The sequence below is a fragment of the Orcinus orca genome, chromosome 12 (genome assembly GCF_937001465.1).
Source record: "Orcinus orca chromosome 12, mOrcOrc1.1, whole genome shotgun sequence".
Lineage (NCBI taxonomy): Eukaryota > Metazoa > Chordata > Mammalia > Artiodactyla > Delphinidae > Orcinus > Orcinus orca.
In genome coordinates this window covers 8075239-8090503 of record NC_064570.1, presented here as the reverse complement: position 1 = coordinate 8090503, position 15265 = coordinate 8075239, and the positions used below count along the sequence as shown (strand labels likewise).

Here is a 15265-nt window from a genome sequence, read left to right as displayed (position 1 = left end):
TCTCCAGCCTTGGATTCACTTTCTGGTCGATGCCTTGTGCGCCCATCCCTTCCTGGATTGATGAGGCCCTTAATGCATTTCGTGGGATGAATGGCTGAATGTCTAAACACTGGTATTGGGGCACAGCGCTGTCCCCCTCGGAGTCCCTCAGCATGCCTTCCCCAGCCCAGCCCTTGTTCACTAGCCATTGTAAATTACAGTCACATGTGGCTTCCCTTGGTGCCTTTCAGAAGACAGTGCAGGATACAGAGGAGGTTTAGAGAACCCCTTCAACTGAACACACCCTGGGGAATTCCTTTGCCAACACTTCTAGGTTTGGGTGGGTTTCTGTCACAGGTTTTGCCTGGACACATCAGATTCAGCATCAGATTGAGGGAATTCCCCAAAACAAACAGCCTGGTGCCGTGGAGGAGTGTCTGGAACCATCATGAAATGTTGCAGTTGATTGGCAGGTAAGATATGATCAATTATCAATGAAAATAAAAAGAAAGCCTGTGAGGAGAAGAGGAAGAAAGGAGACCAGACGACTCAGCAACGGAGGCAGACAAACTCTCCGAAGCGGTCCGTCCCCAGCAATCCCGAAGAGCTTTCCTGTGTGAGTTCACCCTCTCACCACACAGAGAGGAGGCACACATCACAGGGAAGTCAGAGTTGGCCACAGTCTAGAGGCAGAGACGTGTTCTTTATTCCATATAAGTCACAAAAATGGGAAGCCTTTTTTCTTTCTTTTGCTAAGAGATCAACTTACAAATGGGTTTGGGGAAGGGAGCGGTTGAGCTTGGTTAGTTTGGTTGGAAGGTTTAGAAGCCAATTCTGCATACTCCACTTCCTCTTTGTAGAAAATTTGTTTCTGATCATCTGTTACTGATTTATTTAATAAAAATGAAGTTTAACAGGTTTTTGGGGTTTTTTTACATTTTATTTGTTTATTATGTTTTCTCCATCAGAATGAAAGATCCTTGAGGACAAGGACTTTTGTCTGTATTCCCTGGTACCTAGAATTGTACCTGTACACAGCAGGCGTTCAATAAATATTTCTGCTGTAGTCTGGATGGCATGAGTTAATCAGATCCCTGGGACTTCTGCAGAGTCTGGTACAGGAAAGGGGGAGCTAGATAGACCCTGCCCCCTGCAACCTCCCCATTTTAACCTTGAGTGTTGAAAAGTGGGGCGGAGCTGGATTCAGTCCCCTGGGTGGCAGGGTCAGTGGGATGCAGAGGGACCCAAAGCAGCCTTTGGGGAGGTGTGTGTGTGGAGAGGAGGATTCCTGACTTCCAGCCTCCTGGCCTGGGTTAGACCCAGGACTCTGAGACAGAACATACATATTTTGGGGAGTCACCCTCCAGTCACCAGCTCCCTGAGGAACCAGAAATTACTCTTCGTGGTTTGAAGGCACTTGGAGAGGAGCGAGCTGACCCTCCTCGCTCCAGTCTCTGCCAGGTCCCAGGCTACCTCTGGGTCTCTGTGCGCCCTTCGGAAGGCTCAGAGCCCCGTCTCGGTGGAGCCCCTGTTTGGGAAGCACGGAGTTGGAGTCCTGGGTCAGCAGAGGCGTGTGGCCAGTGGCCCGAGGGCTGCCGTGTGTGACACGGCGGTTGGCCACAGAAGGCCTCAGTCATGCCGAGCTCGGCGCTTCTGCAGCTGGGCCAGTGTCCCGCTTCTCCGCGGAGCGCAGCTGCTGCTTCTTCGCCCGCCTGCGCCTGGCGGGGTAACGGGTCGCTTGGACGATCTCCGCCTTCCGCTCGTTCTCCGGGCGGCGTTTCGGGTTCTCCTCCCCCAGGTGCCGGGCCAAGTCCTTGGCCAGCTCTGTCTCCTGCCGGTCTTGCATCTTCCGCTGCCAGGATGTGCGCAGGGGCTTGTCCTGGACCATCCGGGAGACGCTCTTCTTTGAGCGGTCCTTCCGCACCCGCCCGGACCTGGGCTTCCCCTTCGGGACTTTAGGGACGTCCTCCTCCTTCGGTGTCTTGGACGCTGGGGCCTGGGCTGAAGACCCTTCTCGCTTCTCTGGCCCGAGGCCGTCTCTCTCCGGCTGCCCGGCCGGCGGTGGCTTGCTCTGCTCACGGGGATCCCGGGGGGAGCCGGGCTCTGGGGTGTCAGCCCTGCAGCGGCTGAGCGGGCTCGGGACCCGGGTAGGGCTCTGGTGACCCGGGCCCGGCTGTAGCTGATGTCGGGGGGACCCCGCGGGGGTCTCCTCCTTACTCTTGGGCACCTCCGAGTCCGCTTCTTCTTGGTCCTGGGAAAACTTCGGCCACTCCCCACTTGGCTTCGGAGGGATTCAGGACTCGATTCCGGCTGTCTTTGGGGGCGACTCCAGGCCTGGGTCTCGCTGACGAAGGGGGGACCCTGAGCCAGGCTCTGGCCGCTTTCTGGGGGACCCCAAGTCTGCCCCGTCCCGTAGACTGGTTGATCTCGGGCTTGTCTCCGGCTGATGTCTGGGAGATCCCAGGCCGGCTGGCTGCACCCTCCGAGGAGACCCGGGCTCCCTCTTTTCTTCTGGGTTTGACTCGAGCTCCACAAGGGCCCGTTTGGCCCGCAGAACTGAGGTAAGGTTCTCGGGGGACTCAGGCTTTAGGCCTTCCAGCCACCGGCTGCGCCTCTGTGGTGTATCCATGGCCCGGCCAGAGTTTCTAAATCGAACAGTTACTTTTAAAATCTTCTAATTATACAATGAGATACATAATTACTAATTAACATGAGATGTTTGAAGATGAATGGTAACTAAATAACCCCTTTAGGATTTTAAGGCATTACGTGCGACTATATCTTTTAAAGGCCTCTCTTGGCATAATTTGAGTATTTTTGGTACCCAATTTTATCTGACTAACCCAGATAAAGGGATTTAAAGTGAATGAAGAATCCATAAAAGACATAGGAAGAGAATGGGAAACACACCCAGTACTTAAACAGCTAACATGAAAAAGACTATTTTATTATATGTATTCTGGAAGATAATATCAAAAAGGGTTTTACAAGCAGTAAAAAAAAAAAAAAAAAAAAGACAAAAAACAGTAGAGCTCTTTCTATAAATAAAATCTTGCACGTAAGACCCGCAACCTGTAAAACTGAGGAAGCTCCTCCTGTTGCTGCCCAGGTGGGGCCCGGGCCCAACTGTCCCATCCCCCATCCCTCTGAGGTCCCGACTTGGAATCCCCAGCACTTTACAGGAAAGAGTCTGGAAACCTCTAGACTCTCCTGCTCCGCTGTTCTCCACACGCATTCAGAAGCCTGTGAGTAAGTGGATTTAAAATGTGAGAGGAGAAACATTAGACACGAGAAAGGATTTTCAAAGCATTGAACTGAAGGCCCCAAACAGAATTCCAGTGGCTTCTAATTGTTGATAAAAGGAAGTACAAAAAGCAACCCCTTTAAGGCCACTCATGATCTGGGGTCAACCTCTCTCTCCAGCCCAGTCTTCCACCATCCAGCCCTGCACCTTGTACCATGCTGTAACCCTCCGCTGTCCTGTCTGCACCCACCTGTGGCACTGGAATGGGGAGAGTCTGAATGGGATGTGCTGTAAGAATAACATTGAATTTTGAAGATTTAGTGTGAATAAGGAACGTAAGTATCTCAATAATCTTTATATCGGTGGCATCCCATTTTTGACGTATTGGGTTAAACAAAATATATTACTAAAATTACTTTTACCTTCTTCTTTGTACTTTTTGAGAAAAATGTAGCTGTTAGAAAATGTACCTTACATATATTGCCTGCATCTGTGGCTGCTTCCAGCCAGTGGTCTGGCTGGTAACACAGGTGGCCCTTCAGGGGCGTCCACGGGCAGTGAGGTGGGGGGGGGGACCATGGAGAACCAAAGTACGTGCCCCTAGTGAGGCAGAAATGTGGGCCCAGTTGTCTCTAGTCCTCCCGAGTTTATAAAAAGACATTGGTCATCTGGTTGTAAATGTGTGTGGGGAGTGAGTTGCTCATGAGTGTGCATGAATTTTCCAGACTTTTAAAGGTTGGCAACTATTCCATAATTTTAAAAACAAATCTAGCACAACACTGTTCAAGCCAAACAAAATATGTCAGGAGCCAGACCTGGCCCCCAGACTGCCAGTATGTGCGATGCTCTTCACTCTTTCCATCTTCCCAAGGACTGTGCGTCTAGCTGCTTTGCCCCATGTCAGTTGGGAGGGCTTCCCAGGCCGGTTCCCATATCTTCCCATCCCCAGCATCTCATCTGTGGCACCAAATATGCTAAGTAGATGATTGTTAAATGACTGAATGAATGAATGCGTTCTGGAATCTTCTTGCTTGGAGGTTCTTCAATGGGAAATCTTTTTTCCGGGGTCTGAGTTGTGGTCCTGCCCTGAAGGGAAATGGGGAACCAGCTACTTTACCTCCCAAGACCCTTCTCATTTGAACAAACACTGCAGAACATCCATTTCTTGGAACAAAAGGAGTTCCTGAAGGTTCTTTTTGTGTTAGTGTTGAAAATATTTTAAAAAGTCAGAAAGTGTGATTCCTCCAGCTCCATTCTTCTTTCTCAAGAAAGAAATGTGTTTCCATACACATTTAAAAATTTTTTGTTCTAGTTCTGTGGAAAACTCCATTGGAATTTTTTTTTTTTTTGCGGTATGCGGGCCTCTCGCTGTTGTGGCCTCTCCTGTTGCAGAGCACAGGCTCCGGACGCGCAGGCTCAGTGGCCATGGCTCACGGGCCCAGCCGCTCCGCGGCATGTGGGATCTTCCCGGACCGGGGCACGAACCCACGTCCCCTGCATCGGCAGGCGGACTCTCAACCACTGCGCCACCAGGGAAGCCCGGAACTTAATTTTTAAATGAGTTTTACCTGGAGCCACAGGACCTGGGGCAGCTTCCACGCTCCTCAGGACCCGGCTGCAGGTGCATCTGTGGAGGAAGTGACTTCGTGTCCTGGTCTGTGAGCGGCCAGGTGCCCCCAGGCTGTGCGTGGCTGGCAGTGAACACAGGTTGCTCAGAAGGCCACGCAGATCGGAGTGTTCTGCACCCCCTGCACCCTGAGTCATCGGATCCCGGTGAGAACGCATGGACTTACACAACCATACCCTTGCCAACATCGTATTTTGTAACATATACACTACAACATTTCAGAACTCCTGGAGGTTTAAATTCTTCAGACTTTTTTTTTTTTCAATCTAGTGATTTACAATGTAACCACTTAAGTGTTAACCTTACTTTTCTGAGCCCACACGTCACTCACTGTCCTGAATCCTTGAGAGGAGGAGCTGATGCCCAAGCAGAGACACTGGCCACGTGGCCCGAACGTAAGCCGCTTGCTCCCTGCGTTTCAGTACTGCACTAACACAATCAACTTTTGAATTTGAAAACTTTGCAGTTTTCAAGTAACAACAATAAACATAAATCAGAAATCCTAAGTACTTTACATCACCATGTGGGAAGCCAGCCAAAGTACCTACCAGGAAAACCTGGAGAAAAATAAGAAAATGGGCAAAAAAAGACAAGGAATTAAAAACGGCTCTCTCTAGGAATGAAAAGTTAATCTAGGAACTTGAAAACGGGACTCCTGAGTACGCTTGAGAAAAGACGTGTCTTTCCAGTTGCCAGCACACAGAACTTGGGCTCTGCATTTACTAAGTTCCTTCCAAAACCTTGCGTGGTGGGCTTCCCTGGTGGTGCAGTGGTTGAGAGTCCGCCTGCCGATGCAGGGGACACGGGTTCGTGCCCCGGTCCGAGAAGATCCCACATGCCGTGGAGCGGCTGGGCCCGTGAGCCATGGCCGCTGAGCCTGCGCGTCCGGAGCCTGTGCTCCGCAACGGGGGAGGCCACAACCGTGAGAGGCTTGCGTACCGCAAACAAACAAAAAGAAAACCTTGCGTGGACCTCAGCAACACGGTCACAAGATCACGTGTTTTTGGTAAAGTGCACGCAAGTAGGACATTTTGGCTGCTCGCGGCCAAGACCGTTGTCTCTCTGCCCTTCAGCTTCCCCCTTTGTCATACCTCCCCCCATATCAGGTGGAACTGGAAAGTCAGCGGGCCTGCGGGTGATCTGTCTAAAGAGAAGTTGAGTTGAGCTTCGTGCGATACATACATTTGTATCGTTTCTCTCTCTCACACACACGTATATAGATATATCTCACAGCCGTTTCCACGCACAATTACATCATTGCCAGCTGATGTAGGAGCAGCTTCCAGGAATTCTCCTGCCTCCCCGCTGCTGAGTCCCCCAGGTCAGACACAGATGTACAAAGACTCAGGAATTATTGCAACATGAATGTGAGCTCCAGTGCATAGAATCAGAAGTTACCCCATAGAAGTTCCTCCAGCATCAGGAACGAGAATTGGGAGCAGAGGACTTAGTTCTCCCTGCTGCCTATTCAGAATTAAAATCCTCTCTTACCAGGATTATACTGCATGACGCAGTGTGTGGAATTATAAACGCGTTGTGCAGCTTTGCTTTTCTTTGTTGGGAACAGTGCCGAATAGAATTGATCAGAACTCCTGTGTTCAGGAATAAAGATGCAGACGTAGAGAATGGACTTGAGGATACGGGGAGGCAGAAGGGTAAGCGGGGACGAAGTGAGAGAGTAGCATGGACATATATACACTACCAAAGGTAAAACAGATAGCTAGTGGGAGGCAGCCGCATAGCACAGGGAGATCAGCTCAGTGCTTTGTGACCACCTAGAGGGGTGGAATATGGGGATATATGTATACACATAACTGATGCACTGTGTTATACAGCAGCAGCTAACACAACATTGTAAAGCAATTATACTCCAATAAAGATGTTAAAAAAATAAAATAAAAGTAAGGAGAAAAAAAAAAGAACTCCTGTGTTCAGAGGGCATGAACTTGCAGCAGGAATCCAAAAAGTTGAGTGTGTCCATAACAGCCTCTAGGGAAAGGAAGATTGATAGAGATTTTCCCAAGTTTGATAATGATCCCAAAACTTTACACAACATCATCTGAGTCGAGAAGCTAAAGGAAACTTTTCTAAACTATCAGATGGTAAAACAACCGAGCTCAAAAGATGATTGAAGTAGCTTTTCATTTTCTCTACAAAAAATAGTATAAAATTGTTGCTATATGAAGAAGTGATCAGAATATGCAGCCCAGTGCTCGCTCCGGCAGCACATATACTAAAATCGCAACGATACAGAGAAGCTGTTTTGTTCACGGATGTGTCCTCAGAGCCTCGAGCAAGGCCTGGCACACAGTAAGCGTTCAATAAATGTCTACCGAATGAGTGACCTCCAAAACAAAAAGACTATGCAGCCAAAAAAGTAGGAAAAGGGTATTACAGTCAGGCAGCTAATTAATAAAAATAGTATGATATTTTTCTAGGTCTAGCGATGTTTTTTATTTGACAGCTTTTTAAAATTGGTAACATACTGCAGCTTATCTTCTCATGCCAAATTAATATTTTCACTAGGTACCTAATTTCATGTTAAAATTTTTATATTCTTTTTCTTAAAGAGGACGACTCCCAAATTGTGTAAGCTTCAGGCCCCACAAAACCAGATCCACCCCTGCCCTTGGGTGAAAGTGGAGATGACATTCAAGAGAAATGTGAGACACACATTTTCCTACTGGCAGAGGAGGAAAAAAATGAGGTAAAAAAAAATCCTAATGACAAAATAACTGAAGAGGAAAATCTGAAAATGGCTAAAATTCAGCAAAAATGAATCCTCTAGCGGTGGAGGAGGAAAAAAATGAGGTAAAAAAAAATCCTAATGACAAAATAACTGAAGAGGAAAATCTGAAAATGGCTAAAATTCAGCAAAAATGAATCCTCTAGCGGTGGAGGAGGAAAAAAATAAGGTGAAAAAAAAATCCTAATGACAAAATAACTGAAGAGGAAAATCTGAAAATGGCTAAAATTCAGCAAAGAAAAATGAATCCTCTAGTGGCAGAGGAGGAAAAAAATGAGGTAAAAAAAAAATCCTAATGACAAAACAACTGAAGCAGGGAAATCTGAAAATGGCTAAAATTCAGCAAAGAAAAATGAATCCTCTAGTGGCAGAGGAGGGAAAAAATAAGGTAGAAAAAAAATCCTAATGACAAGATAACTGAAGAGGAAAATCTGAAAATGGCTAAAATTCAGCAAAGAAAAATGAATCCTCTAGCCTATAGGCATTCTCCCTCCTCAGCAGTTTTTCTTCCAGCAGCAATAGCACCCCCAGGGTTCAGCCTGGATGACAAGCACCAAACAGGCTTCCAGAACATGTCCACTGAATGTCCTAATTCAGAACCTGCCTCCCCTCCCTTGCAAGACCTCAGCCTGGCCCCTGGAGCTCCAGGCCAGATAATGAAATCCAGCCTCTGCCTTGTAGCCCTCAAAGCTGGCTCCTTCTCATAGGTAGGTGCTGTTCCCCATGAATGAATGGGAAGCAACAGACTCAGGGTCTCAGGGTCTTATGGTTTGTGTTTCTTTTACTCACCACGAGGATGAAATTGTCCTGAGCCATCGATGCTCTTTTCCATCGCTGGTTGTGCAAGGAGCAACCACGTTAAGCATAAAGTATCGCTTCCAGCCCAGACCCTCTCAATACATACCTGACCCACCCATACATCAGGTGCTGTTTGATTTGCTCATCCAGACAGAAACTGAAACGGGCTTCCTGTCAAGACCAAAGCTTTCCCTCTACCCAGCCCATCTCACTTGCTACTGGTCCTCATTTGAACTTGGTCTTGTCTTGCTAACTCTAGACTGTGGCTCTGACATCAGCTTCTGGCCTCTCTTCCATCTTGGCAACCCTTCAGGCTCCATTCCTGGCTTGGAAGCCCGGGTTTTGCTGTGCTCAGTCTGCCTTCCTGCTCCCTCTCCACCCAGAAACAAGATCACAGGGCCCCACAGAGGTCCCTGCACCTCGCAGCATCTCCCCGTCTCTGCCCTCTGCTCCTTCTCTGCGCCCTTGGCCTCGCTCATGGTGCTCATGCTGCAACCTTTGTTCCCAGGCCCTTCCTATTCTTCTTTCTCTGCCTGTTTGAGTTTGAACGTTGATTTTGGGCTCTGGGTCGGCAGCCACCCTCCATGCTTGGCTAGCTCCCAGAACCCAGGCCAAGGCCAGATCCCTGGAGACCCACTGCAAGGAAAGGAAGTTGAGCACACACAGTCCAGTTTTGCTTTTTCCCTTTGTCTGAACTTCCATGTTGCCCCAGATGAGCACACCCCCACTCTAGACCCCACTCCACAGAATTTCGCTGACTCACCCGTTCCAATGGTGGGATGAGGACGGGGTTTGGCAACTAAGTTTATCAGGATAGAAGGGTTGGGAATTACCTGGCCCAACACTAAGTCTGGAGCTATGACATCACCAGCGCCCTGTAGTACCCAGTTTTGTTAACCCCTAGGTTCACCCAGCTCACTTCCCTCCTTGTCTAGAAACCAACCAGCTTCCCAAGACCAAAAACACGATATGCAAAAACTTGCAGGAGATTATGCATGCTGCAGGCCTCATTGTCTGATTTAAGCTTTGTCTAGGAGCCTCTGTGTAATGGCCAAACCTGAGAACGTGGTCACACACGCGCACCCTTTCATCTTTCTTCATTTCTAGGTGGTGATGTATTTTTATGGTTCTTCAGAATGAGGAGGTACAAATGACTGGTGTAGTAAAGAAAGCCTTCCAAACAGTTTATATTTAAAATAAACTTAATCCAAACACTTGGATATAAAGCAAATTAAGTAGGAAAAATAGTTTTGACGACACAAAAAATGTGGGCAATTTCCTAAACACAGCACTTTGTTCATTGCTGAAAGGTGTTTCGGTGTTTCATCAAACCTTGCAGCTATGTCAGAACTCGCAACATCAAGAAGGCAACTTCGAAGGGAGTGTCCATCAGGTACCATATCTGAGAAGTTAAGCTAAAAAGGCTGATAAAGAATTAAGATGATATAATTCCAACTTCAAACTTTGAAATATCCAAATTCTCCACTTCAGCTGGATTCCAACCAAGTGAAATGTATTGAGAAATTAGGTCTCGGTCTTCATGAGACAGAGTAAAGCTGAGAAGTATGGAGTGACAGGAGGTAGCAACTTCCTGGATGACAAACTTCCCCTGAGCTTTCTCCAGACTCTCATCTGGAATTGCCAACAGTCAAGAACAGATACCAAAAGATCACATCTGGTAAAAGGACCACAGGCCAAAGTGACGTTGCCAGCAAGGGTTGGCCTGGATTTTGTCCCATGTTCTACCCTGAATTCCTTTGGAAACAGTGATCCTGTGTGGGGCATGGCTATCCTCCAAAGACTTCAGATTTAAAAGTTGTGTGATATTCCCTTAAATCTTGTTCTTTGCTCCTGTGACTAACTCATTTTGAACTGATTACACATTAATTGCTATAAGCCTTTCTTGAACAGTTGCATACCATGTCTAATCTCCCTTGTAGCCATATGAGGGCTCTGAAGTTCTGGTTCCACTTGGGATACGATGTCCCCAAACCCAGAACTGAGCACGGGGTGGTTGTAGGGGGTGGGGAGCAGCCCTTGGTCACCTGATGGAATGTAAAGAGCCAGTGGACGTCAACTACATTCGGATAAACTAAAATCAAAGACAGGCCCATGGTCCAGCTGAGGCACTGACCCAACGAGGAAGGCAGGGAGGCAGGGTCCAGGTAATGGAATGACAATGAGGGTAGAGGTGGGTTCTGAGCAAAGGGTGAGAAGCATAGTTTTAGCAGATAAATACTTCACAGGCAACTTCTCCAATAACCAGTCTCTTTTAACCTCATCAACCTGTGACTATAAAATAAATTTTTCTTCCTTTTAATAGCATATTTTCACTGTAGTAATTCCCTGGTGCTCTAACTGCCAGTAGTAGCATCTCCCAATTACACCTTCCCAGATATTTTGGGGGCACTACCTGTAGTGGTTCATCTGTTCTTGCATAACAAATAATCACAAACTAGCAGTTTAAAAAACACACATTTATTATTTCACAGGTTCTGTGAGTCAGGAATTTAAGCATGGTTTAATTGGGTCCTCTACCTCAGGGTCTCCCACAGGTGGCAATCAAATTGTCAGCCAGGGCTGGGGTCTCATCTGAAGGCTCCACTGGGGAAAGGTTCATACTCAAGGTCAAGTGGTTGCTGGCAGGGTTCAGTGCCCTGCTGACTGGTGGCCAGAGGCCACCTCAGTTCCTGCCACATGGGCCTCTCCAACATGGCTTCTTGAGGGCAAGTCAAGAATGCAATAGAGTCTGCTAGCAAGACAGAGTCACAACATTATATAACCTGATCAGAGAGGAGACTCCCTGTCACCTTTGTTCTCTTCTCTTGGTTAGAAGCAAGTCAGTCAAGGGGATGGATTGCATAAGAGTGTAAATGCCAGGGTCATCGTGGGCCATTTTTGAAGCTGCCTTCTACACCCCACCGCCAGAATGAGTTGCTAAGATTCCCTGGCTTAACCCCTGGCTCCCACTGCTGCCTTGGTCACTGGTGGCCCTATAGGGAGACCACCATGCTGACACTCATGCTCCCCACATCAAGAGTGAGACAGGAGTCTGTTCACGGTGACACTTTACCAAGAGCCCTTGGGATTAGGAAAGCACAGCTCAGAGAATGAGCAGCTCAGCCCACAGCTCAGCCCACAGCTGCTCCTGGAGGGTGTGCTCTCAGGGTCCAGACACAGGCCCCAGCGTGACCCCAGGGGTGCCCTACCAGACAGCCCCCACCTGGATCCCAGCCCACAGCCATGCAGCAGGCCCTGGATTCCACCCACCAGCAGAACTGCCGCGACTCTCCTTCGCTTACAGCCGTCTTTCCCCAGATGTCCCACCCCAGGATCCACCTTTCCTCTGATGACTGGGTTGGGAACACCCATTCTCTTCCAGGGCAAAGTCCCTTCCCACCTAAAGTGTGTGGTCTGGCTCCATGGTCTAAACAGGACAATCACAGTCCATCAAACACTCCGAAGCAAGAAAGTCCACAATCATCCACCACCCATTCCTGCAGCACTACTTATTCAGTCTTAGAAAACACCACGCAGAAGCCCTCAACCTCCAGCCCAGGGTGTGAGCCATGCCGTTCCCATCCTTCTCGTACTTTTCCCTCCAGGGTCAGAGAAAGAGAAGATCAGCCAGATGTTCCCACTGCCTTTGTCTTTAGCTCCCAAGTTCTTGGGAAGAAGTGCTTAGGCACACCCCCCTAAGAACAATAATGCTCAGGCATAAGACAGCCCAGCTCTGGGGGCAACGGTGCCAGTGATGTGCTCAGAGGATATTGTTGAACACAGCGTCTCAGCCTGGAACATCTTTGGGTTACTTTGCTGCGTTCAGGGTTTCCTCTGGGCAATGGGTAGGCAGTCTTTCTGTGACCAAATGTCTGTAATAGAGATATGCTAATCTCTACCTCAAAAAGCAAAAAACCTTTTTGGCTCCTAAAGTTTCGGTCTTTTCAGCTTCAGAATAATGCAATGGTTTAGTCCCCACCAGGCACTCTCGAACAATCCCCAGAGTATGGGCTGATGAGGACACTCAGGAGACCCAGCCATGTTACTTTCTTAGGATAGCAGGTGCTGTCAGTTTGGTTTCATTAGGATAAAGCAGCCCTTTAACGTACTTGGTGGACCCTTACTTCTCCCAAACTCCAAGTGGTACTTTCTTCTGCTGTTCTGGGATGTAGTAAAGGAGTCTAGTGGTGTCTGTGCACCCAGTTCAATGCAGAAATGACATGTAAACTGGCCATTGTCATCATCGCCATGACAGGAAGGCAGACTCCATGGACGGAGCAACGCACACGCGTCTCCCGGTTGGGTGGAACTGTCCCCTCCTCTGAAATGTCACACACCTCCTGCCCCATGCTTGCGCCGCCCAGGACAGAGGAGACGTGACTGACGGATGCTGCCCCATCATCCAGCCTCTGACACTTCAGAAGGAGCTGTGTTCCGCAGCGTGTGTCACTTTGGGTGGTGAGAGGGTAGTTAGGAAGATGAAGAGGAGACGGGCGGGGGATTCTCCTCTGTGGTCGGCGTGCTGGAAGGGAAGCCGCACTCCGTTCTAGGGACGACTCTCGTCCCGGTTGTGTGGAAGGTCTAGAAGGCAGAGAATCTTGTGGGAAGGGTTGAGGAATAGTAATTCCCACTTTAGCTTGGTCTGTGAGAACGGAACGATGCCAGCTGAAAGCAATGCCAAGCACAAACTCATACACTTCAAAGAAGTTTTTTATTTTTTCAATCAGAAGAGACACGAAATTCCAGACTCTAGAATTTTCAATTCCAAATTGTTGAATTGATGAGGTTGCAGTCTTTCCGAGAGTCTGTTTGGAGAAAGCAGCAAACACATGAAAAGGAAAAACTGTGTTTTACCCAAATGAGCTCCCTGAATTTGCAGAGTATGTTATTAAGCAAAGCCGTGATGGGACAGAATCATTTCACATTCTTGAAGCCTGACGCTCTGCGACGCTTCAATCTCAGGACTGGCAAAGCTCTGGAGAAACGACAGAGAAGGAGAACTCAGAAGGAACCGAGAATCTGGAGTTTAACGTGGGAAGGAAGAAAGGCAGGCGCTTCTCAAACGCTTGACCTACTTTCTGCTGCCGTGAAGCAGAACGCCCCGGATCCACGCGGGCAGCCCCGCGGCTGGCCGGGGGCCTGGAGGTGCTGGCATGGGGTGGAAGCCCCGCCCACCCCCCCGATCGCATGCCCCAGTGCGGGAAGCAAACTGCACAGCTCTCCGAGGGGCGCCACGCGCATCCATCTTCAATGCCTCTATTGATATTGATGGGACACTTCCCGGCACATGGAGCACCTAAGTGTGAAATTCATCCTGCCGTGAGCATTAAACAAGCACCTATGGTATACCAGTCAGAGAGTCCCCAGGGAACTTTCTGGGGAAACATGTGAAAAGAACAGTCTAGAAGTCCCAGCTCTCTGGGCTGTTGAGGAAGGGACCCCTGGAAGAGCACAAGGCAGCACGGCGGGGGGGAAACCTTGCTCAGCCAACAGCACAAGAAAGTCATTTGTGTTTGGGATGTTCCTTTGCATGTAGGACTCCTGGTGGTTTTATTCCCAAGCGGCCTTTACTGGAAAAAGAAAAAAGACTCTAGTGATCTCTAATTGCTATGTAGGCATCTTGAAGCTCAGGCAGACATTCAGGGAGTAACTGTATGGGTCGCTTGCTGTGTGTTTGACACTGTACTAGGCACAAAGAACTCCACAAAGACAAAAAGAGAGAAAAAACTACATAAATAATAAAGACACTGAGCCCGCCGTCAGGGTGCTTCCAGTCTAGTGAGGAAACAGCCCTGAAAGGCTGCCTGACGCCATGCAGTTTGTTTTAGAAAGAGTTTGGGCCATTTCCTTTGCTGTGCAAAAGGTTTTAAGTTTAATCAGGTCCCATTTGTTTGGTTTAGCTTTTATTTCCATTCCTCTAGGAGATGGACCCAAAGAAATATTGCTGCAATTTATGTCAAAGAGTGTTCTGCCTATGTTTTCCTCTAACAGTTTTATAGCGTCTGGTCAAGTGGCAAGACTTTTCTGAAGTAGTCAAAACGTATGGAAAAAATGGATTAGAAACAAAACAGCTTTAATCCATTTTGAGGGGTTTTTTTGGGGTTTTTTGGTGCATGGTGTTAGAGAATGTTCTAATTTAATTCTTCTACATGTGGCTGCAGAATGGAAGAAAATATTTGCAAACGATGCAGCCAACAAGGGATTAATTTCCAAAATATACCAAACAGCTCATACAGCTCAATATAAAAAAAACCAAACGACCCAATTAAAAAACAGGCAGAAGAGCTAAATAGACATTTTTCCAAAGAAGATATACAGATGGCCAACAGGCATATGAAAAGACGCTCAACATTGCTAATTATTAGAGAAATGCAAATCAAAACTACAATGAGGTATCACCTCACACCAACTATCATATGATATCACTTATATGATGAATCTAAAAAAAATGATGAAATGAACTTATCTGAAAAGCAGAAACAGACTCGCAGACATAGAAAACAAACTTCTGCTTACCAAAGGGAAAGGGGGGCATAAGTTAGGAGTTTGGGACTAACAGATACACACTACTATATGTAAAATAGATAACCAACAAGGACCAACTGTATAGCACAGGGAACTCTACTCAATATCTTGGAATATCTTGGAAAAGAATATATATACAGAGAGAGAGAACTGAATCATTTTGCCCTACACCTGAAACTAACACAACATTGCAAATCAACTATACTTAAATTAAAGAAAAAAAGGAAAGAAAAAGATTGGGTGAGAGAGGAGGGTCAGAGGGAGAGGAAGAGTCAGCAGAGGTGAGCTTGAAATGCCTCCTAAGAGAGCATAGAGTGTGCCAGGAGGGGTGCAGGGGGGCTGGCAG

The 15265-nt window shown here is 47.7% G+C and overlaps 1 pseudogene; it reads right to left on the bottom strand.

The window, feature by feature from the left end:
• Positions 1 to 955: 955 nt before the first annotated feature.
• LOC101286562 (coiled-coil domain-containing protein 86-like) lies at positions 956 to 2608 on the bottom strand (annotated as a pseudogene).
• Positions 2609 to 15265: the final 12657 nt, after the last annotated feature.